The sequence below is a fragment of the Canis aureus genome, chromosome 23 (genome assembly GCF_053574225.1).
Source record: "Canis aureus isolate CA01 chromosome 23, VMU_Caureus_v.1.0, whole genome shotgun sequence".
NCBI classification, from domain to species: domain Eukaryota; kingdom Metazoa; phylum Chordata; class Mammalia; order Carnivora; family Canidae; genus Canis; species Canis aureus.
In genome coordinates, this window is record NC_135633.1 from 19,706,250 (window position 1) to 19,727,927 (window position 21,678).

General features: G+C 49.8%; 1 protein-coding gene across 10 annotated transcripts in view; it reads right to left on the reverse strand.

Moving 5' to 3' along the window:
• The window catches only part of PPFIBP2 (PPFIB scaffold protein 2), a 169,894-nt gene that overhangs the window by 146,197 nt on the left and 2,019 nt on the right, over positions 1-21,678 (reverse strand). The window contains exon 1 of one of the 10 annotated variants that reach the window (XM_077866620.1): positions 4,041-4,090. The exons of 8 other annotated variants lie outside the window; for them this stretch is intronic. The gene's annotated coding sequence lies outside the window, so the exon portion shown is untranslated. Of the gene's footprint in view, positions 1-1,345; positions 1,374-4,040; positions 4,091-21,678 lie in introns of those variants that run through there. One more of the 10 variants, XM_077866621.1, reaches the window with a different exon arrangement.

A 21,678-nucleotide genomic window follows, 5' to 3' on the forward strand; every position in this document is an offset into this window, starting at 1 on the left:
GTCTCAGAAGCCCAGAGTTCGGGCCTGGACCTGGCTCAGAGAAGGCCAGCTTCTGTGTGTTGAATGGACAGACAGAGCCACAGATCTGCCTGAGGGAATGTCAGTTGGAAGCTGACCAGGAGCAAAATTCCTCTCCACCTGTGGTTCTTAAAACAAGTTATCCGCTTCCAAAATACAATGGGACAGGTATAGGGTAGACGTTCCCATTCCAAAAAGGAGAAAATGGATAAAGAGGTCACTGGTCTAAACTGGGAGTTGAGAGCCCCTGTGAGTGGCAGGGGCCCTGGGAGGCCCTGAGGCCTGAGGTCCTGTCTGGTCTGGAGGTCTCTATCCCCTAAGGGAAGAGCCTAATGAAGAGGAAAAGCAGCCCACATGGCCTCAGTGCAATGGTGGGGCCCGCAGACACCGCCTTTGTAGCAGGACTGAAGGACAAGAGCGCAGACGTTGACTCTCCGTCAGGACAGAGGAGGGGGATGTCACAACAGACAGGAGTCGGAGCAGGACAGAAGGGCCAGGATGCTGAGAGAGCTGCTATCAGATCGCTGATCGCCTTTAGTATCTGAGTCTGACCAAAAGGGAACACGTAGAGCCTAGATTTCCTCTTCTAATGAACAGAAGCTTAAGCAGCCTCAGAAAAACTGCACAGGAGCGAGAAAAAAAAGCCTCTGACGGTGAAAAAGCTGCTGAACTTGTGGCAGTGGGATCACAGTACCAGTCACCCCTGACAACCAACCTGTGTTTGATGGTTTCAGCTTTAAAAATGTTTTTCACACATGGGCTTCTCATTACTGCCTAAACATCCCAGGTCAGGCTGCTCTGTTTGGTCAACCAGGTAAACTGAGGCTGGGGGGGGCGGGGGGAGTTGGGCTGAGATCTGCCAGGAGGGCCACAGGCTAGCCATGCTGGGGCAGCAGGGGACAAATGCAGTATTTCTTGCTCAACGTCTTTTTCTCCCGCTGTGCCAGTTAGTGAGCTGTGTGTGCTGGGCATTCCCAGCCACTCCCTGTTGGGCGAGTTCCAAAAGATCCCTAAGAACATTTGTGCTAGAGCCCAGCTCCACAGAACCCGCTGGAAGGAGCCCTTTCTCTTTTTGGCCCTTCCATTGAAAACCCAGCCCAATTCTTATCACATGTCACCGCTCCTCCACCAGGCTCCTTTGGCACATCGCAACCCAGATGCTTCCACTTAAGCTCTTCCCCAAAGAGCTCAAGTCCTTCAGAGAAGGCTCCATGGTCCCAAACAGCCCTTCTACCAACGTGCAATAATAGCCGGAGACTTGGTCACCCAGCTCAGCACCCTCCTCAGAAGAATGGTAAGGAATAGCCATCAGGCGCAGACACCTCACCTCTAGGCACCGTGAGGCCAGCCTTCTTCCCAGCTCAGCCGTCCCCCAGGCTCAGGAGCAGGGCCAACATCCTCCTGCTCGGAATGGCAAGCTTCTTAAGAGAAACACCACCCTCAAAGACATGAGTGTGAGACACCATGAGCCCAGCCCACAAGGAGGAGCACGAGGTCTGGCCAGGAAACGAGTGTGAGAGAGCGTGAGGTTGTCCTGGCTCACACCCAAACAGCACATCTGACCTTCTAGACTCCAGAACACTGAAGAGCCGATGTTGGGTTTCCATCCAGGTCTTTGCTTAATATTTTTAGACGCTTGCTTCACCTTCCTCTGACTGTTCTCACCTCCCCCCCACCCCATTTCTGCTCTTGACATTCTGTCTCCAAGCTGGTCCTTCTTCCTGATTCAAGAGCTTACTGTGGTGAAGAAGCCACAGAATCTCAGTGACCAGGGCCACAGGCCTCAACCCAGGCCTGCCGAGGATAGGTCTGGACAGATCTCAGAAGGCAAGCAACGCAGGTACTCCAGCAAGGAGAGGGATTGGGGGGGAGAGGGGGACAGGCAGGCCAGAATCTGTGCCTCCGGGAGGAGGGAGCTGGGGAGCCAGACAGTGTCCAGGGGACAGAGCATCACCATGCCCCCTCTTAACACTGTGCTTACAAGTACATCTGTGTCTTCGCTGCAGTGGGGGCTCACTGTAGCTACCTAGAGAACTTGATATGGAAGGTTCTTTCCCTTCCTTGTGAGAGTCTCAGAAAAGAGCAGGTCTGAGGAGTAGACATAAAGAAGTGTCCCCTTCCAGGCTAGGATGTGAAGGACCAGGCCTCAGGCACAACACCTTACAGGCCTGAAGATCTCGCTGCCTGCCCCTGCCCCCCCCACCACCACCATCCACGAGGCAGCAAGTGATGGCACACTACCTTGTGCCTGCAGTTTCCACCTGTCTGTAAAAGCCGCCTGCTCCAGGAGTTCACAGAGGGTTTCCAGGTCCTACAGAAGCAGCAGTGAAAATACTCTGTCCTCACTGCCTCATTTAATCTTCCCGGCCATCCTGCGATGGATGGATTATAATTACCAGCCCCATTTTACAAAAGAGGCAACCGAGACACAGAGATGTGAAGACACTGGATGAGGTCACATGGTTGCTCAGAGTCCCTCCGTGGCATCCAGTCTGTCTGTCACCAAAGTCCCTGCCAGCTCTCCCCACCACATTGCCTTCCCCTGCAGATTTGCTCAGAGCAGTGAAGGCTGGGAGATGGGAAGCTGGTCTCCATGTCCAAACAAACAGGGCTCAGAGCACCTGGGGCCAAGACACTACTGACTTCTGCCCTTCATAAAATATCTTCACGGGGACACTGGATGCCCTGAGTTCCCTCAACTCGGTTACAGTAAGAGCATATTTTACTCAAAAAAAGACAACACAGGACAGAAAAAATTATAAAAATGCATGACCTATAAAAATCAACATATATATTTTTAGATTTGTTTATCTATTTAACAAATACTATTTGCTCCCCATTACTGGTAAAACCCTGTAGTAGGCACCGAGAGGAAATTAATGAATGTTAATCCACCAAGGGCCAAAACTCTTCATCTCTCATCCGTGGGAAGGTTACTTGTAGGACTGGGCCTCAACCTGGGATCCATAAGGCAGAGCCAACAAACTTTCACTTTGACCAACTTCGACTTCAGAAATCCATAAATTAAGGTCTAATTTTAAAGTCATCATGATATTCCTTTGTGAGAAGAAAAAACATCATTTCCCTGGAATTCCCATCATCTCCAAAATCAAGTTCAGATGGAAACTCAGTTGCTAATGTCAATTTTCCAACATCACTAGCTCAACAGGCAAGTAACATGTAAGACATCACATGGAAGTTACTTGCAAAGCTGAGCTTCAAAACTTGACCATTTGATGATCATTTTATGGATAATAAGGCTCAGTTTACCACCTACTCTTTCAAGGGGATGAGCAATCAAAAGGGAGCTGGCATCATAGAAGCCCTGGTGATTCCAGAAAGATATGTGCATGCAACAACAGAGCATCAAGCCCACTCCAGGGAGAGGGAAGCTGAGCATGCCCAGGGCAAGGCGGCGGGAGGAAGGAGCAACGAGTGCAGGGTGGGCCATCCCAGAAAGCTTCAGAGAGGGCAGCGTGCAGAAACACAGATGCACTACAAAAGGAGTGAGGCGTGTACGTATCCCAAGGTATGCTGGGTGGGGGGCAGGTGTGTGCGCGTGTGTGTGTGTGCACGCTCATGCATGCATGCAGCTCAGAGCGATCAGAGAACTGGGAAAGAGTGAGAGCAACTAAGACTAGGGCCAGCTTACGAGGGGTCTCTCATCTCACCCCCAGAACTTGGCCTTTACCCATCAGGCAACAGGAGTCACAACAGTCTCTGTCCATCAAAATTAAGGCAGCACCCATCATTTTCCAGCAACAATGCAGCAGGAAGCAAGGACCTTCTCCCTGAGAAGAACCAGGCCACGGCAGCCTCTTCCCTCCACTGCCCACCTCAGGAGCCTTCCCACATCCTCCTCTGACTCTGTAGCCCCTTTCAGCACCCCCTCCTTCTGGAGGGCAGGGATGGGGCCCCTCTACAGTAGGTCCTGTCGGCCTGGCCGCATGTCAGCACCTGATACCTGCCCACCTCCCTCCAGCCTCCTCCCCAGCTCACACTGCCTCCGGGGCGCGACTCACCCCAAGTCTCCCTGCCCGGGGAGACAAGGTCAGGTGGCTCCGCTCTGCAAGGCCCTCATGCACCCAGATCTTTAATCTGGTGTGCCCTTCCTACCAGACTCCCCCTCAGTGCACTAGCACATCTGTCATTGGTGAGAAACGGAATGCTCACTTCCCCTCCTCTCCTCCTCAGACTTCCCCTTCTCTCCTCCTCAGACTTCCGGTAATCTAGCCCCACCAGGCCCAGCCTCTCCGCGGTTCCCTAAGCTGAGTCTGGCCTCTCTCCCCTCTCCTGGGGACTCCTTCCTCCTGACCCACGCAAATATTATGGCCTCTGCTCTCCTAAAACACTGCCTTTGGCTACCAGCTCACGTTTCTCCTTGGCTTTGCTGCCAAAGGGCTCATCTGTTCTCCCTGGTACCTGCTGCCAGGAGACCCCCATTTCTGTGCCCTGCTGCTGCCCCCCTGCCCCCAAGCTATGTCCATTCTTACCCCTGTGAGAGGCAGTGGAGGGTGGGTATAAAGTGCATGTGGAGCCGTAGAGCTGGACCGTGGGTCAGACCCTGTGTGGAATGGTCCTGGGCCAGGGGTCCCCTGGGCCTCTGCTTAACCCTCTGCCAGATGGGAGTAACTGAGGCCCCTGTCTCAGAGGTGGCTGGGAAGGTTCCATGCGTTCCTACGAGCACAGCATCTAGAGCAGCGAGCAGTCAGTGTCGGCTGGGATTGCCTTCCTTGGCATCTCCCCCACACCCAAACCTCTCCAATACGCACCTCCTGGGGCATTTGGGACACAGTGCTCTCTGGTTCTTCTGGATCTTCCTCCTTCGCTAAATGTCCTATGTCTCAGCTTCCACTCAGTGCCCCCAGCCCCTGCTCCAGGGCAGATTCTCTGCTCAGCTCTCTTCCTCTTCCTTTTGCAGTCTCTCTCCGGACAATCCATATTTCATCCCCATGCTCACCACTCGTAACACTAGGCTACTTCTGTAAGCTCCAGACCGAAGTATTTCCAAATGCTCATCGTGCAGCCCCCGAGAGTCAGCATGATCAGAAGCTCTCTCAGCACGGTCCTGCTCTCTCTGGGCAGCAACTGGCCTGCTTGACCTGCACACCCTACCTTCCCCTGGGGCCCCCCTTGCCTTCCCACAGCAGAGAGGCACCTGCAGATTGCTCCAGGCAGGGAGGTGCGTCCCCACCCGCCCCTCCCCGCAGCCACCCAGCCTGGGATTCAGGTATCAGAATCTTTGCCTTGGAGGGCCTCCTCTCACCATGCCTGGCCTCTCCCACAGCAATCCAGACTGATGCGGCTGGCATCTAAGGCATCTGTTGGCTGACCCCAAATCATCCTGGCCACATGATGGCAATAATAATGGCTTCCATTTTTAAAACACTTGTTCTGCACTGAGCTAAGCATTTACAGGTGTCTCATACCTCAGTATTCAGAACTGTGGTTATCCAACTGAAGCTTGCAGAGGTCAAATCACATGTCCTGGAAGCAGTGGAGATGGGGCTGAACCCAGGCAGTCTTCCAAGGTCATGTTCTTAACCCCACTCCACAGCCCTTCCTCACTGGGCCTGGCCACTTCCAAACCTCATTCTTCTTACTTCTTGGTACTCCAGCCATTAGAGAGCATTCTCATTTTGCTGTGCCTTTTTCAAGCTGTCCCTCAAGCTAAAGGTCCCTTCTCTCCAGTCTCTGTCCATCAAAATTAATTCTTCAAGGCGATTCTTCTCTCTCCAAGACAGCATCCCCCACCCCTAACCGTCCAAGAGCATCGCTGCAGACATACAACCCATGCTTACACCCCCATTTGGGTTGTCTCATGTTGCCATTGGGACATCCAATAGGGGCTGACATTCTCCTTCTTAGCCTTCACCTCCTGGGGAGCAGCTGTATATCTGATGGAGGGAATGGGGGAAGGAAACTAGCACGTGTGGCTCAACCCCACTCTTCCCTTTTTTCCAGAGGCCTTGCCACAGGGGAGTGGCCTGTCCCCAGCAGGAGGTAGTCATCTAGGTCTCTGACCCAGGCAGATATGCTAATTGAGGAGAGGGCTGCCCTGGGAACCCTCCTGGCCACATCCTTATTAGCCCCAGAGGGGGGGGATCCTAGTCTCCAGCTGTCTGGCTCCTGGTCTTATTTTTCAATTAGTGCCAAATGCAGAGGGCATTTAAGTAGTGCCATCAATTAACAAATGTCCACTATGGTGAGGGTGAAGGGGTGAAGGGGTAGTGCCTGTAGAAGGACTGGTCAGCGTTGATCTGTACAGCACACTGGTGACCGGTACAGCATCTCTGGGGCTATGGGTACTCGTCACTAGCAAGGAGGTCCCATCAGCAGCTTGGGGACATCCCTACTATCCACCCAATGCCCTCTCTCCAGGAACCTGGCTGCCCAGCAACCTGCCGAGAGCCCTGTAATCCACCTTTGGGAAATGCCAGGAGAGCCATCTGGGAAGACAGGTTATTTGTGCTGTGGCCACCAACCATTGCTCACCGAAGTAAATTAGTCCACTGGCTTCTGGTTTATAGATTGGCCTTGTCAGTTTGGTCAGCACAAATCAGGCTCTCGGGCCACAGGAATCCTTCAGTGAGTGACTAACGAGGGTGTCCAACCCAGCAAACTGCCCTTCCAAGGCCGTCCATACCTCCGTTCTCTCCCATGTCCACATCTCACCTGCCCCCTGGCAGAGAGAGCCTTACCCACCGATAGGACCTGCTGGCAGTGTGCTGCTTCCTCAGCTCCAGAACACAAAGAAAGCTGCCCTCACTGCCCCTCTCACAGCAGAGAACACACACACATGGGCACACCATTATACACCCAAGGAGAAACAAATGGCCATCAAGTTATTTCAGTGCATCAACCTGATGATAGACTCAGAGAAGTGATTCCAATGTAGCCTCAACTCGAATACTTTCAAAAAGCCTCATTGCAAAAATTATCCCTTAGAGGGGCGTCTGGGTGGCGCAGATGGTTAAATGTCTGACTCTTGGTTTTGGCTCAGATGGTGATCTCAGGGGTGTGAGACTGAGCCCCATGTCAGGCTCCATACTCAGCACAGAGTCTGCGTGAGAGTCTTTCTCTCGGTCTCTCTCTCTTTCTCTCAAATGCATAAGTAAATCTTTAAAAAAAAAATTATCCCCTAGAGATATAACCAGCAAGGGCTCATTGTTGAAGTTGGCTGATGAGTTGATTCATTACACAGTTCTTTCCATTTTTTTGTGTATGTTTGAATTTTTTTTTTTTATAACAAAAATTTTTTTTTCTTTTTTTCATTGCTTGTTTTTTGAACCTAGCACTTGTGGATCTGACCTTTTCCAGAGAGGTGCATGGGATGTCACCTGACCTGGCTGGAGAACAGAACCAGAACTGAGGTTCGAACCTCAATTCTGATGGTACTCTTTCCACAGTGCCGTTCAGGCTCTCGGAAGGTCCTGACACCTGTCCTAACGTGCAGCCCACCCTTGTTCAGCTCCTCCCCATCTCTCCCTCCAGCTGCCAAGATGCCTCCTCTAGTCTAGGCCTCCCACTTCTGGCTGACTCTTCTTCAGCCCATCTCTCCCAGAGTACGCAGGATATGTTTCATAAAGCCCATGGCATTACTCCTCTGCTCCCAAGCATTTGATGGCTCCCCACTGTTTCAGGAACAAAGCTGTATTCCATGGCTCCTCCGATAAGATTCACCTTCACAGCCACACTCCTCACCACACTCTCAGTTCAGCCTCCACTGAGCCACTTCCTACTCCCTACAAACAGCAGGATTTCCCTGTGTTCCGTCTCTCCTCTGTTTGGGATGCTTTTCTCCAGCTACATTTTCACATCCTGCATATTCTAAGACCTTCTCCCAATGCACCAGCCCAAGGAAGCCTTTCCTGACACCATTACCCACAGGACCTGAAGGTGCTGGGTGTGCCACCCTGCTTCTGGCATACTTGGGACTCACCTTTATCATCCCACTTACAGCGCCGGTTATAGGGTTCCTTGCTATGTCCGTCCCTCCTTCTAAATTAATATGCTTGAGAACAAGGAGCGTGTGCTATTTACCTTTTTAGTCCTCAGAACCCAGCAAGGAACCTGACATAGGTGGACTCTCAGTAAATGCTGGCTGACGCAAGATGTTCAGTGTGTGCACAGAGCGGAGAGCAGAGGGGAAAGAGCACATGACAGAAAGAGAGAAAGACCTTGGCCAACTTTCTGAATAAGGGTGGGGAGCTGTCCACGGCAGCCTCTCTCCTCTCACCCTCTTCGTACACGAGACCCCTGTCTTTGTGGCCTGATAATCAGAGGCGGAGGAGGACCGGCCATGGTTGGCCCTGGCAGGAGCAAGAGACAACAGATGAATGCAAGTATATTTCCTTAGGAACAACGAGAGAAGAGGGTGTAACTTCCCCTAACAGATTATAAAACCAGGCATTTCTCCTTATTCTATTATTTCAGAATGCTAAGCAACAAGAAAAAAACCCCACAACTGAATTGGCGAGTTTCCTCTATCATCTCGAATGTTCAGGGGCCTCCTACATAACTTGAGCCTGTAGCCAGCTACCTCCTGTGAGCCTCCCAAGTTGCCTGGGGAGGAACCCAGACCCCAGAATTTGGCAGTCTCTGGATAAATACTAATTGGATTAATCAAAACTTATTCTGTGTTTTGAGCCTTCATTTCAACACTTGTCAAACAGTTTAATTTCGAATCAGTGCAATAGCTTTCCTTTTGCGTTAAACAACAACAACAAAAGTTCAGGCCAGTAGGAGACCAAGGAATTTCCCTAAAGTCAGGCTCTGTGCACTGGCAACAAGAGCCTGGCTCCTGCTTCAGTCAGAGAAGAAGGGGGCTTCCTCGGCAGGCCTGGGCTGGAGGGTATTAGTAGGGTATTAGCAGCTCTGTCTTCACTGGAGGGCTGAGGCCATATGGAAGCCAGATGAAGACAGCACACAGAACTCACTGCTGCTAGAGAGCCCAGACGACATGGAAACTGTGTGGCCTGGACTTTTCGGGACTGAACCTCTGGATGAGGCTAGTCAAGCTTCCTCCACCATCTGGGGGGCATCTACCTTCTTCTGGTCTCTTGGCAGAACCAGCAACAAGTGCCTCTCTATCCTTCATCAGGACATGAAGGCTTGTTCACTGAGGATTTGGGAAATATCCTATTATAGGCCAAATTGTATCCCCCTCCCCAAATTCATATCTAACATCTAGTACCTTAGAACGTGACTGTGTTTAGAAGAAAGTTCTTTAAAGAGATAATGAAGTTAAAATGAAGTCACTAGAATGGGTCCTAATCAAATATGACTGGTATCCTTAGAAAGACACACATGGGTACAGAGACCATGTGAGGACACAGGGAAGTGACCATTTATAAGCCTCAGAAGAAACCAACCCTGCTGATACCTTGGTCTTAGACTTCGAGCCTCCAGAACTGTGAGAAAATAACTTGCTGTTGTTTCACCCAGCCAGCCTGTGGTGCCTAGTCGGGTAGGACATGCCCTAGTCTGATCCCAGATGCAATAATCTGCTGGAACAGGGCAGCCTCCTTTCCAGAGATGTGGGGCTCTGTTCCCATCCAGAGGTATCCCCCTTCCCTTTGTCTGAGGAACACTTTACCTTGCATCTTCAGATCTTAAGCAACATGGAGGTAAGGACAGTTCCTAATGGAGTCAGTCAGCTCTGAGTCGGGTCATGCCCAGGGAGCAAGGCCATTTAGCTAGGCCAGACTGGTATGCTACAAGAAGGAAACCCCCCTTGACTCCACAGCCTGACCAGCTGTCAAGCTGCATTCAAGGAGCCAAGCACCCTGAGCCCAAACATCTTCTCTTTGACCCAATTCAACAACTCTAGTATGTGATGGGGGGAAGGAAAGGCAGGCCCTGGCCTCTAATCTCAGCTCACCCATCCTAAGACACTTGCCACTAGGATTGCTTCTCTCTCCTGACAGCACTTAGGCCAGAATGATTCAGGGATTTCCCAAGAAAAGTACTCTAGGAATCCCGTTTGCACACATTTGCCTACAGACCAAAGACAAGCCAGCTAGAGAATTATATAGCAGTAAGTCCCCTCTCCGGGCGCCCAAGAGGTCTTGCTCCCAGAAGTCTGTCAGTTGGATCCCCGGGGAGTGGGGGCATCTACAGTAGCTCCTAGGGGCGCTTCTCTCTCTCTCTTTCTCTTGTCCTCAAAGTGGAGCTGGTTTACCATGGGAGACACCCGAGCAATTCCTCAGACTCATAGTGAAAGGCATAGAAAGGGGCCACTGCAGGGGAAGGCAGCCCCAATGGGAGGCCCCCCTCCATCCCAGCCCGTTCAAACCCTGAGCTCCGGCACCCCATTCCTTATCCCCGAAGGAGAGGAGCGGAGGCAGCAGAGTCCAAGCCTTGCAGTCAAACCCACTTGGGTTTAAATCCTGGCTCTGCTACTGGACAGCTGGGTTGGTTTTTGACCTGGGGTAACATATATTAACCTCTCGGGTTACTGTGTAACAAAGATAATAATGCCTGCCTCACACGGCGGGGCTGGCCAGAGGGTTAGGAGAGAGGACAGGGTAAACCAGCCGGCTCAGGGCCTGGCCCAGGAAATATCCAACACTCTGCCTCTCCCACCTCGGAGAACGCGTCCCTCACTGCACTATTCCAGAAGACAGATTCAGCCAAGACCCCTTACCAGGCTCCAACTGCTGGGGTTAGGGAGGAAAAAATATATATATATATTTTTTTATTTTTATATATACTTTTATATATTTATATAAAAATATAAATTGTTTATATGTTATACATTATACAATTATATATTTTTATGATTTTATTTATATTTATATTTATATAAATATAAATATTTTATTATTTATTTTTTATATATTTTATATATTTATTTATATTTTATATATTTATATTTTATTTATTTATCTATTTATTTATTTATATGATATTGACTCCTTTTGAGAAGTTCCCAAATCCCTCAGAACCAGCCCCCAAGGCAGCAGACCCTGGGGCCCACACACAGGGTACATGCTCAGAGCCTTCTGTGTTTCTGGAGCGGTAGCTGACAGGCCAGTCCAGGCCAGCAGGTCTTCCAGAGCACAAAGTGCCCTACTGATCTTGTGCTTATTCTTACAGCCCCATGGCACCTTCCTCGGCCATCCCGCCAGTGGCTCCCAGGCATGCCACTCAGGGCCTATGTTGTTTGTGGGCCACTTGGGCGCAGGCCCCTGGCAGAGAAGTCACAGATGGGAGACGAGTTTGGGAGATGCCAAACACGGAGGCTAAAGCTGAAGCTGGGCTCCAGGGCTTGGCAACAGGAAAGGCCAAGTCCTGACCATGCTTGTGGAGCAGGAAGTCCCTGGCCCTGGGCACCAGCAGTGGGAGAGCCCCTTTAACTCAGAGGTGACCCTGATAGAAGATGGTCAGTCGCGTTGGACTGGTGACCCAGAGAGGCTCTGCAGTTGCTCCCAGTGGACATGACACTCTTAGAGAATACCTACAGCCAAGCAGGTGTCTGCTCCCCGAGTTACTTGGGAGAGGTTTCCATGTGCGATGTGTCACTGCAATGCAACAAGAAGTGTGTCTCGTGGAACCTGTAGAAGCGTTCTCATGACCACCATCCTTCATTCAACTGTCACTAGATTTATTGAAAATTCTCTTTCAAATACAAAAAATCATGACATTTGAGGACTGGATTTGTGACCGCGGAGCAGCCCCTTAACAGTTTTCAAAGCACTCCTGGTTAGTAGGCAGGACATGGAGACAGAGCTTTGTCCCAACCAACATCCCCTGTTAAAACGAGATCCCAAGTCACTGCAGCCCAGTTATAACCCTATCTGCACCCCTGCCTCCCTAAGGTGGTCTTCTCAGGTTTTGTCTCTGGGCTGAGGGGACGCATCCCACAGGGCGGCCGGGAGGAGCCCAGGTCTCCCCCGAGGAAGCAGGGAGCGACTGCCAGGGCCAGGTCTGGGTTCTGAGCTCTGGTGCAGCAGCCGAGCTGAACAGAGGGGATGGGGCCCTAAGCAGGCCTGATCAGCAATAAGGACTGGCTGGCTCTACAGCATACTAGAGAAGAACCCCAACTTCAGCAGGCACCCCCCCCTCCCACCAGCCTCCACCTGCTCAGAGCCTGAATATGCTGGTGGAAACAATGCTCTCCTTTCATCCAGGCTCCCAGCGCCCACTCCACACTCCTGCATGGCCAGGCTCCCAGCAGCCTTACTGAGCCATACTGGCCCCTCCTTCCACCCCTACACCCTCACCTGGGTTACTGCGGAGGCTTTTCTGACTCTCATCCCTCACCCCACCCTTCCAACCCACCGCAGAGCACCATCTCGCTTAATATCCCTTTATTGCTGACACTCTGGAGTACCCCCACGGATGAGGTGGGTTGTAAGCAGCTTGTTACTAATGACAAAGCAGCTAAAGCCAAGAAGCTTTCCGTATGAATTTGAGAAGATTCCAGGTTATCTGGCCCCCTTCTAATATACTTTATTGAAGTGGGTGGAATTCGGCCAAGAAATCAGCAATTGCTTATAGTGCTCAGGAAGTAACAGTTTCTATGACACCGTGAACGACTCTGCAACTTCCTACTATTTTAGGGACTTACTTCCAAAGACGTCTCTCTGTGTGTATGTATATAGGTAGTGGGGCTGGCTGTATGTCCTTCACAATCTGGCCATGTCCACCAAGTGCTTCTCACAGGCTAACGTCATCTGACACGTGCAGCCTGACCATATTCCTGCCTCAGCGTGAAGACGACTTAATCTTCGTGGTCAGCTTAAGACTCTGAATAATCTGACCTTTCAACGTGGTGGCAAGATAGAAAGGAAAAAACATGGGCTTGAGCATCAGGTAAACTGGGCCTCAGTCTTATTTCAGCCTCTTGCCAGCTGGGGAACCTTGGAAAGTCACTTTTCCCGAGTCATTTTCCTTCTTGGTGGGGACTTAATAAATGATGATTTCCAATCCCCGGTTCCCTATATAACCCCACTCCTCAGTTCTAGCCAAACCAAACCACTGGCTGTTGTCCACGTATGCCCTTTAATTTACCGTCCCTATGCCTTTCTTTGTCCACTGCTGTTCCCTCTGCTAGAAATGCCCTGGATGCAGAGAAAAGGGGGTGTCTGGTCTCTGCGTTTCCTTCCAGACACGTTTCAAATGCCGTCTCCTCAGCAAGCCAGGTGCCTCAACCTCTTCTTTCTCTAAATGTTCGCTGTGTCCCCTCTGTGGTTATTATCACCTATTTTGAGGAAGGGGTACACTCCTTAAGTTTGATCCAAGCAGGGGATGTGTCTTACTCATCTCATGTCCCCACCATCACTGTCCTCAGCATAAAGGATAGTCAGAAAGCATTTAATGACTGAAATAATAAATGAGGTCACACGTCTATTGGCTCCAGAGTGCTTATAATTATGATCTACCTCGGTTCCTAACAGGGGGAGTTGCCCTAGATCCAGTGGGCCCGTTCTGACTTTAGGGCTTCCGTAGCCTCCCTCCCTGCCACTCTGGCCAGGATAGCGTGCCCCTCAGACATCCAACGCTGCTTAACCACAGCACTCTCCATCCTCCACCCACACACCCCACCCAAAACCTCAGCCGACTTGAATAAGGCCCCCACTGCCCACAACCCTTCCCTGGCTCCTCTTGGGGCTAGAAGCTTGCTCTGTGGCCCAGGCTACAGAGTCAGACATCCCAGTGTTGTACCCAACACCTTCCCAGATGGCTCTGTCCTATATCCGCCATCTCCTCTTAGACGCTGTGATCCCAGCACCTCAGACCACGTGGCCCTGGTTCTTCAGATACCAGTACATGCTGTGTTCTGGAAATCTTCAAGGGGTGGCCATGGGTCTATAAGAGCCTTCAAGCACCAGTTAGGTGGCTGAGCCAAGGTAGGCATCAGCTGAGAATATCACTTCTTGAGGATCATAGGCCTCAGCGTTTCAGGCCACAAAGTCATTTCCTCAGAGCCTTTCCTCTCTCCCTACCCCTGTGACTGAGCAGGACCTGAGCTTGTGACTTGGGACACAGAAGCTCCTGCACAGCTTTGCGACCACTCTTCCCTGGCCTCCCACCTTCATTCCATCCTATGTTTGCCACAAGTCATCTCTGCTCAGAAGCCAACTGTCCCCACGATCCTGCCTTACTTTAAGTCAGATCTCTCAGCAAATCCTGCCTCCCCTACAATTTCTCAAATTTCTCCCTGTCAATAGTGCTTGGACAACACCCTCTTCAGGTAGACTGTAACACATGCTCTAACGCTGCTGCCTCGCCCCCGAGGTAAGCTTGAATTATGCAGAATTTCTTACATCACAGAATTTCATATGTCCAACTGAAATCTGCCTCCTCTTTAATTCCCTCTCCGGTCACCACCAAGGATCCCCAGCTCTGCCCTCCAAGCAGCACAGAGCAAGATGGCTCCCTCTCTGACCTGAAAAATCACAATCAACAGCCCCAAGTGTCTTCCTGTCAGTCATTAGGTCCTTTCAAAAGACCTAATGTGCTTGCCAGGGACAGACTCCAGCTTTGCAGCATCAAGAATCCCTCCTCCACCTGCTCCCAGAGTGCGGTGTGCCTAATCTTGGCCAGTGCAGAAAGAAGTGGGATGATCTTCTAGCAAGGTCTAAAGCCAGGACTTCTACTAATGGAACCAGGCTAAGGCAGCTTATATGGGTTTTTCCACATGGTCAGGTGGGAAACTCACACCATGGATTTTTGGAGCCTACGGGACAAGGACTTTGCACTTCCCCTGCCACATCTCATCAAGCTGGTTTGTGTTCCCAAATCTCTCTGCTGCCTTTGTCCTGTATGTTGGTGACCAGTTGTCTGAAACCAGGCTGTATCCCACCTGCCATGCACTTCTGCCTCTTGGACTTCCTGCTCACCTTCACCATGATGTCCTTTCGTGTCACACTCAGAGGCCCAGAGAATTCTACTTCTCCCTGAAATTTCAGACTAAGCCCTCTAAATGATATAAATACTCATCTTAATGAAATATCTTTTTTTCCAGGCTTCCTGAAAAGAGGATGAAATGATAACAATCCCCTTTGTTGATTACTTAGGATGTGCCAAGTACCGTAATCAACACCTTATGTCAATCATCTCACTGAATCTTTACAGGAACCAAATGAAATAGGCTTATTATTGTTCCCATTGGTCAGATGAGGAGCTTAAGGCTCAGAGAAGCAACAGCAAATCCATGTAGAGTGGGCTTTAAAAGGAGGCCATCTGGTTCAAAGTCCATACGCTAGAGCAAGCAGGGTCCTCAGCGATCAGGGAGGCGAAGTCCTCCCAGTGGAGGAAAGCTGCTGCCTGCCATGCTGGGGGTGGGCAGGGGGCAGGACTCCGTTTCCTCATCCTCAGAAGCAGGACAATAATCCCTGCCTGAGGCATTGTGCAGCTCCAGTGAGCTGGCACAGCGAAAACCTAGCCGGACACACACGGTGCTGGTTGTTGTTACCGGGTGAGCACATTGCATCGAAGAACCAGATGTCTTGGCTGGTCACAGGAAGAGCTTATGTAATAAAACTTTTTCAGGACATCCCACCAAGGTCAGGTGTCAAGAGCCAAGAACTATTCCTTTGCTTTGGTAAAGGGCTGAATTAGAAGAATCTGCCTTTCCTGCCCAAATGCAAATTCTAACTTCTCCCCTCCCCCTACTGAAACCCTCTCTCCTGGATTCCCAACCCCCGACCCCCTACCCCCTCTCCCCACGCCACTGCTCACCTGCCCCGGTTGCTTACTGAACCTCGATTTCCATACCACATACCTGGTCTGCCGAGACAGCCCCTGTCACCCCAGGATTCCACCCAGCTCAGCATTTGTCTGCTTCCTTTTCACTCTCAAAAGTATCCCAATTTGGACAATAAATTAAATTGAATACTTGGAGTCTTTTTTAAAAATCACTTTAGAAAAAAATTAATTAATTTAAAAATAATTAAATAAATAAATAATCACTTTAGTTCTCTGGCACCTATTTCCCTCCCATTAAATGGGAATAATATGACCCACCTGATGAGACAAGCCCGCTGTAAAACTCACCAAGCTGGAAGCCCCCCATCCTTCCTCTCGAAGCAGTTTCTGGGGGGGCCAGTCTATCCACACCTTTGTTGCCTTCATGAAGCAGTGCAATGTCCAGCTAGCTAGCAATGCATGCAGAAACCTCTTTGACTCAAGGCCTTGTGTTGGGGGAAGGAAACTGCTGCCCCTGAAGACAGAGGACTTGCCACCTATGTGTATGAGAATGAACGGTAACTCATTTTTGTTGTTCTAGCCTGAGCTGTGGCTCTGCCCTTCTCTTCTCCCTAATTCCTACAACAGGCCTCCGGGTTCCTCCACAACTCTTTTTTCCTTCCTCCCTCCCTCTCTCTCTTACACACACACACATACACACACACGCATGGACATACATACACTGTTTGTCAACCTCAGGAGTTGCTTTTGGTAAGGCCTTCTGGGCTTTTCTGCCAGAAGCAGGTTGGAGAAGTTTGTTAAGACCTCTTGGGATACCAGTGCAGTCACAGGAGTGGCCCTCCCAGTCAGAGTGGTCGCTGCCCAGCTGAGAGGCCCAGCTACATGTGACTGGTACATTCCAATCACACACACAACTCACTGCGGATTCATGTGTTCACCCGAGAGTCAGGGCAGGAGTTCTGGCTCTGCCCACTGAGCACATTCCCAGCAACCAGCAAGCACTGGTTATCCCTAAGCAGGCAGAGTAACCCTGGGATTTGCATCAATCCTTCCCCGTGCCTGTCCTCATCACCAGGAAGAAACAGATGTACCCAGAGCAGAGCCACCCAGGACCGGCTCAGCAGCTACAGGCCTAGGGAGAGGTTGGGCTACAATGGATTCCCCATAGCCTCACCTAAGTTAACAGTCTGTTCCTGGAGATTTGTCAGAAGGCCCTCCACCCACTCACCTCTGCAGAAGTCATTCTGAGACATGGACAACCCAAATCTCAAGTCTGCGACCTATAGCCGTCCTTGATTCTTCACCATGGATGAGAAGGCTCTGCACACGTTTTGGTATCAGCAAAAATATATAAGAACCATGAAAACAAAAACTCAAAAGAAGGCAGAAACTTCCCAGATCCAGCTGCATAATTCAAAAGAGCCACGAGGCTCGACAAGTTTCCCTCAAAGCTGAATCCCAGCATTCCTTGTCTTTGTTTTCATTTGGCAATTACCACGTGCCAGCCAATCACCTAAATGTTTCACATGCATTAACCCAGCTCTGCCCTAGCAAACTAAGGCAACCACTGTACCACGCCAAAGGCTGGACCTGTCCCGGGAGGCTGGAGGCTGAAGAGCCTGGCCAGGCAGAAAGATGTGGAAGGGAGAGGTGGGGAGAAGAAACCCAGCCTCAGGGTTACTGAATCTCCAGGCAGCAGTGCAGATTCTAGATAAAGTCTTCTCTCCTCACCTGATAGCTATGGCCCTCCCCCAACCATCTGGATCCCTGACACCGGCCCTACACACACATAGGCCTCTGCTTGGAGCCACCCACCACCCCAGCTCCAACACTACACAGGCAACTTCTTCTGACTAATTGGATGTGTCCCTAAACTTTGCCAGGGGGGGAAACTGGGTCTTAGAATACAACTTTCTGGAGATTTGATAGACTGGTGCTTGTATTCCCAGAAAAACTATTTAATACACATGTACCCATGCTGAGCACTAACAGGTATGAGTGTCCACACCATAAAGTACTTCTTGCTTCCTATCAGCCCATATATATCTAGGCCGCAGGACAGAAAGGAGGACTCATGAGCCTCCACAGCCACATTGGCACTGGTTACTAGCTGACACTTCCCTTCTGAGTCCTTGACCTATAAGATTCCAGCCTTAGCTGTTCTGTAGACAGAATTCACTCCAAACCTGGGCTCTTTCCCATTTGTCATTGCCTAATGGAATCTCCGTCTGGACCTTCTGGCAACTCTTCTCTGGCCAGCTCACAGTGTTCCAAAGGATAGAGCCCCAGGCCAGAGGGCCAGGCCAGGAGGTCTGGGTTCTGCCACCAACAGCAGGTGACCCTTGATGGGTTCCTTTGGATAGGCTCACCACCCTTGTGTGCATGTGTGTGCATGTATGTTGTGTGTCTTTATATATATATATATATATGATGTAAGGAAGTACCCAAGGCTATCTTCTGATTCCAAATTAAACCAACCATTCTCACTTCCCTTCCCCCTTCCAAGAATCGCCTCCATGCTCTCATGGTACCAACAATGCCTCATTCTTCTTCCAGCACACTAGTACAAAGTGTCAGTGTCCCATTTGTTGCCTTTCTCTCCCTCAAATCCAGTCAGTCACCCAATCCCGCAGGATTTCTTGACAAGATCACTCCCTCTTCATCTCCACTGCCCCTGCCTTGACTTATATCCTAAGCTACCTCGATGGGTTATTCCAACATCATATTCTCACAGGAAGTTGCTCCCTGTCCCTCCAACCTGCCCTAGGTCATCCTGGAAGCAGAGATTTCACCATGCCTTCATGGTGAAAGACACTGAAAGACCTTCAATGCCATGGGAATAAAATTTCAATTCTTTAGCTTCAGTGTTCAAGGCCTCCCATGACCTCTCCCCAGCCTAAGACTCCAGTCTCACCTCTCCCAGTGTCCCCTCCCACCCCACCCTCTGACTCTAGCCATGTGGGCCACTCCTCATTGGGCTTGTCCTAGTCTTTCAGGTTCTGTTCTCGTTTCTTCCCTCATCTCTGGTGCAAAATAACCTACCCCTTCCCCCCTTTTACTGAGGCACACATTGCAAAACCAGCTAGCTCAGAACCCAGATTTGCCACAAACTCTTCCTGGACATCTGCTAAATGTAGGGCTGCATGCAAGGGCTGATGCAGACAGCCCTAGAGCAGCTCAGGAGCTGGAGCCGGTGTGGACAGACCTGCAAATAGAGTGCCTAAGTACCAGAGCGGGGTTCTCTAATTGAGGCTCTATGTATACACCAGAGAGAAGAGTCCAAGTAACTTGGAGGTGAAGGGCAGAGAGGGATTTCAAGAGTTTGATCTGCACCCTGAAGTTTCAATAAGAGTTCATTCATCTTGCAGAGCCAAGGAAAGAGCTTTCCAGAAAGAGCAAACAATGCATGCAGAGATAGAGAGTCACCTAGGATAGAAACTGGTGAGCTACTCAGTTTGGGGAACAGTGGAGATGCTGTGAGCTACAGTACAGCCAGCCTTTGCAGGGCCTCGAGTGCCAAGCAAGGATGCTACACTTTATCCTACCAAGGAAGCAATCCTATCCCATCTCGTGTAGATCTTCCATCTACAGATATATTACAGAGCCAAGATACCTGCCTACATGGCATGGAACATGGTGATTAAGAGCATGGTGCTTCTGGGACGCCTGGGGGGCTCAGCAGTTGAGCGGCTCCGGGTGTGGTCCTGGAGTCTGGGTCCCGCATCGGGCTCCCTGCAAGGAGCCTGCTTCTCCCTCTGCCTATGTCTCGGCCTCTCTGTGTGTCTCTCATGAATACATAAATAAAGTCTTTAAAAAAAAAAAAAAAAAAAGAGCAATGGTGCTTTTGTTTTGTTTTGGTCAAACTTTTTATTTAGTATTCTATAGTTGCTTAGCACACACTTAAATGGTCTTATTGGGGTAAGGGAAAGGAGAGGTTCTTGTAGATTCCCAAGGAAATGTCAGAAAGGCAAAATAGGGACAGAATTATCCATTTGCTTTTTTGGATTTACTGGGTGAATAGCACTTTCCTTACACAAGCATGTGATCTCAGGTTTTTCATTACTGAGAACACTGAGATTTCTATTTGAAGACACCCTAAAATCCTAAGAGTAGCACACCCTGATCACCCTCTAATAGCTAACTTGTTTGTATAGGCAGAAGGAGTCACCTCTCCATTTTAGATGGCTAGATGTATGTGGAAGGTCTTAGAATTGCTTTGCCTCATTTACCTGGGAAAAATAAGACATAGGAAGTGGCCTTTAGGAACACTTTTAACTTGAAAAATTACAACACTAGTACACAAGTCAAGTCTTAACACATTTAACATTTGCTTATTTAAAGCAATGTCATAAAGTCAAATAAGATTAAATAGGTTTTACTTTTTTTTTCCCTTCACAAGAACATAAAAACTATGGACGGGCAACCTAAAGGGAAGGATCAGGAAGGGCCAGTTCTGTGTGTGTATAAATGTGCAGGTGACAGAGGAAATGAAAGCAAGAATTATAGAGGCCCACCAAAGTAAGAATTATCTAGAAGCACTAAGTAGAAGTCATCCATTTCCTGAAGACAAAGCGGAGAGTCAGCGGCCCTCCTGGAAAATCGCAAGGCCACAAGGAGATCTGCGTCTGAAGCTAAGCAGACTGCTCCAGGACAGCATCTCTTAGATTATTTACTCAGAGTGTCAGAGATAAGAATGGAGGTCCCGAAGATTTCCCAAGGGTGAACAAGGCCTGGCTTTCACAGTCCAGAAGGGATACAGCCCACCCTTGTGAGACCACCTGGGGATTCTGGAACACTGAGACACAGAGGTGCCATCAAGTGCTGAAACCTAAGAATGATGCCAGAAAACAAAGTGGAACTGCTGTAAGGAGGAAGCAGGAAAAACAGTGACTCAGGACAACACAAAGCTGCCAAAAGTTTGTCTCGTTGTGCCCACTCCGAGTGGTGACACTGTTACATCTTTTCTCCCCCACTCTCCCTCAGGGTCACTTCTTGAATGGGGGTGCACAATCTGGGAATTTAGTACAGGTTTAGATGCCTCATTAGATGCATTCATATTAGCTGCTCCTCATATTTTGCGAGAGGGGATCTGCTGGAGGATTTGAAGTAGGGAAGTATCATGAACAGATTTGCATTTCAATAAAAAAATTTTTTTTGATGGCCACGTTAAAATCAACTTCCAAATTTTATATCATTTTATATCAAATGTTATAGCATAATTGAACTCCAATAAAAAAAATCTTTTTAATTAAAAAGAAACAAAAAGTTATAGCATGAAAGGCATGCCATTCTTCCCCAAAGCTGAATTCTCTCGGAATAGTTTCCCCCTCCTCACTTCTGGAATGTGTCCAGTCAGTCTAAAAGACAGAACCAGGGGCAGCCTGGGTGGCTCAGTGGTTTAGGGCTGCCTTCAGCCCAGGGCGTGATCCTGGAGACCCGGGATTGAGTCCCATGTCGGGCTCCCTGCATGGACCCTGCTTCTCCCTCTGCCTGTGTCTCTGCCTCTCTTCTGTGTCTCTCATGAATAAATAAATAAAATATTAAAAGAAAAAAAAAAAAAGAACCTGAGCCTCTGGCCCATGAGTCTACCTCTCTAGAGTCTCTCCTACCCGTCCCACTCTTTCAGGCCCAATATAGGGCCTGACCTTCAGTGTCCTAACTGGCCCCTCGGCCCCAGTGTCTGTCCCCTCTGCTCACTCCTTTCCAGGCTCTGCCGCAGTAGGCTTGAGCAGGCCACCTTAGCTTTCATGAGAATCACGTGGGGGAACCTAGGAACACCATCCCAGACCCATTTCATTCCAAATACTTTTTAAAAAAATTTTTTATTGGAGTTCAATTTGCCAACATACAGTATAACACCCAGTGCTCATCCCACCAAGTGCCCCCCTTCAGGGCCCATCACCCAGTCACCCCAACCCCCCCGCCCACCTCCCTTTCCACTACCCCTTGTTCATTTCCCAGAGTTAGGTGTCTCTCATGTTTTGTCATCCTCACTGATATTTT